Raw genomic sequence first — 3,185 nt, 5'->3', positions numbered from 1 at the left:
CTGTCAGCAACTTTCAGTACTGAAAATCTACAGTATACGTGACGTAAAATATAGATTTGCAGTACTGACAGTGAATATCGGAATGCAGCCTTTATTACTGACAAAACGGCTGTTCTTCCGAAAACGTACGTCCATACTCCGATTTAGGTGAAACTTTGTGAATAGGATCCTTTTAAATAAAAAAGACATATACCAAAAGGATTTTTTGCGACTCCAAAATTTAGCAACTTTCTTAACATTTTTAACTTGCTGCATCCGCGCATACACTTTCTACGCGAAACGAGGTGCCACATGGTTTTACAACTTTCCACGCGTGGAAAGCCCACGCATGTATGTACTTTGAAGGCACACTATTAGCGTTTTTCACTGGGAAAACTAGTGCGCACTAAGTGCGCACTCGCCGCAGGCAACGTGTTTCACTGGGCGTTTCGATGCGCGCGAAAATGGTGCGCGCTGTTTCACTGGGAAGTCTAGTGCCGAGTTTTTGCACTATAGTGCGAGAATTCGGCACGAGCTCCGAGAGACGGTGTCAGTTCAGTGCAACATGGCTGCGTGGGATGGTGACAATGTTTCAAATTCACGAGATACACGATTAGCATTTGGACTATTAAATTTGCTTTCTTCTTCATCATCCAGTATTGATAAAGATGATTTATTATTAAAAGAAAATCCGCGGAAAATTCCAAAGATCGAAAACTTTGTTCAAATAATGCATAATCTTATAATAAGTATGTAAGTACATATATATTTATTGTTTCTGCAGATTATTGTATTACGTGAAACAATACCCTTATAGAAATTTAATACTGTAAGTGATTATTTGGCTAGTAATTAATGACTTATTTTGAGTATTAAAATCATTAAAAACAGTACTTTTAATACTCAAAATAAGTAATCAATCACTAGCCAAATAATCACTTACAGTATATTAAATTTCTGTAAAGGTAATATGTAGTGTATAAATATATGTAGTATCAATGCTATATACAAATATTATATTATATTATTTTATATTTATCTATTTCATAGGCTTTTCCGAAATAAAAATCAAATTCTAATATAAGGCATGTAAGCCTGGCTGGACGTTGTCGTTATTATTTGAAGGTTTTCTTTTTTTTTATAATTATAAATATTATTTATTATTCGCATATATCAACAAACGTTTCGACTCTCCGTTTGGGTCCTCTTCAGTATTCTTTCGATTTGTAAACAATAATGTCTTCAATCCTAGTATAAGGACTGATTAAAATAATAGGCAAGCGAGAAGAAAAGCAATAAAAATGTATTCATCTTAAAATATTTATTTATATTGTAAAAATATTAATTAAAATATGTTTACCTTAAAATTATTAATTATATGTATTGCATTAAACATATATAACGGATTGCGGATATTTTTTGTTTACAAAGGAACGTTAAAGAGGACCCGAACGAAAGGTCAAAACGTTTGTTGTAATGTATGCGAATAGTAAATAAATATTTTTAATTTCAAAAAAAGAAGATCCTTAAATAATAACGACACCAACTGGCCAGACTTACATGTTTTATATTAATAATTAAATTATATTATTTTTACAGTTCAAAAGTCATTTTTGGATTGCAAGAACAACAGCTTACAAAATAATAAAAATTTATGAATATTCCGAATTCTATCCATTTGATCAGAGTCACGGAGGTAGTAAACCTACCACCGCAGAATTGGATATGTCATCATTTTTGTGATAATAAGTTAATATTTATTTGTATTGAACTACTACTCATAATTTCTGTGTTAATAGTAATTGAACACTCCATAGGTGTGCTGAGAATAAAGTCTGCCTTAGAGATGTGTCGTAAAGATTTGGAGTATGTCATGCAATAACTTTCAGGCAGAACAATCGAGTGCTTGATTTTTTAATTGATATAACGCTAAAGATCATAAAATTTGGAGACAACAAAGTTTCTGCAAAGATTATTAATATTATTATATGTATATATATAATTCTCTCTTCCTCTCCCTCCCCCTCCACCTCCCCCTCTCCCTATAATAGTCGATAATTGGTACTGCAATGTCTATTGCAATAAACTAAAGATTAACTACAGTTTATATTCTTCTAAAGTTAATCACAGATAATAGTTCATCACAGATGTCGATAGAGAAAAAAAACTAGTGTAGAAAAAAACAAAATTATGTAAGAAACAAACAAAATTATTAACCCTATTCGCTCCAACCATGCCTTTCGTGTCGCACGAATTTCTAACAGTCGTTTGTTCCGGAAAACAATGATCGTGGGAGAATATCCCCTCCACGCCGGAAAAAAGTTATTGTGGCAGGAAACCTCAGGTAAAAATTTCAAAGTCCTAGCTCATTTACTCTCGAAACGGGGAACAATCAAAATCTCGGTGGGACACGAAAGTGCATGGTTGGAGGATTACGTCAGTGTTGTGTGAAAGGTAAATGAGCATTTTTTTCGATAAAAATGTATTTTTGTGTATAATTTAACCGTATTTAAAATATTTTTGTCGTTAAAAAAAAAATTTAACATTCCACAGAGGTCTATTATGGCTCAGAGGCAGGTGGAAGAGGTGGGGAGGAGCTACAATTATATAAAAAAAATTAATTTTTTTACATAAAAAATATCTGTCACACTTTAAATTTGCCTTTTCTTATTCAGAATTTCTTTTTCTAGCATTCTTTAAGTCCTTAAAGTCCTTCTGTGCTATTTAAAAATTACCAAATTTGCGGCGACGAAATTAAGTATTCCTATTTAATTAATAATTATCTCATATTTTTTTTCTCATTTGCACTACTTTTAGCTTTAATTTGCGTTTTGGTTCATTAAGCTTCGTCAATTTGTTCGTGAGTTATGATTTTTTAAGTAAAACGAGTCGTAACGTGTGTTTGTCAACATATAATTGTTATAAAAAAATATTTAAATAAATGATTTTCAAATGTTCTTTACATTGATTTTTAGTCGAAGGTACAAAGGTATTATAATAATTTTTGGGGAATTTTTCAAAGCTATTAACATTATAAAAAACACGTGGGACTCGAAAGTGCATGGTTGGAGGATTATTGGGGTGAAAAAAACGTTGGAGTGAATAGGGTTAATAAAAAAAACATCTTACGATTGACACTTTCAGTATTTATATATAAGCTGCTTTCCTTTTAATATGAACACAGTCGATACGAGCATTTTTTTATC

At 31.6% G+C, this 3,185-nt stretch overlaps 1 long non-coding RNA gene across 2 annotated transcripts; it reads left to right on the top strand.

Moving 5' to 3' along the window:
- Positions 1 to 386: 386 nt before the first annotated feature.
- On the top strand, positions 387 to 2,195 carry LOC112468417. 2 transcript variants are annotated; one of them, XR_003042387.1, is made up of 3 exons: positions 387 to 732; positions 1,579 to 1,675; positions 1,797 to 2,195. It is a non-coding gene; the product is annotated as an uncharacterized LOC112468417 (long non-coding RNA). The 2 variants fall into 2 exon arrangements; XR_003042386.1 differs by lacking the exon at positions 387 to 732 and having other exon boundaries at positions 1,338 to 1,675.
- Positions 2,196 to 3,185: the final 990 nt, after the last annotated feature.

Source organism: Temnothorax curvispinosus, unplaced genomic scaffold, assembly GCF_003070985.1.
Source record: "Temnothorax curvispinosus isolate PA1 unplaced genomic scaffold, ASM307098v1 QBEX01018458.1, whole genome shotgun sequence".
Classification (NCBI taxonomy): domain Eukaryota; kingdom Metazoa; phylum Arthropoda; class Insecta; order Hymenoptera; family Formicidae; genus Temnothorax; species Temnothorax curvispinosus.
The sequence above is the reverse complement of the archived record's forward strand: the minus strand, read 5'-3'. Positions and strand labels throughout refer to the sequence as shown.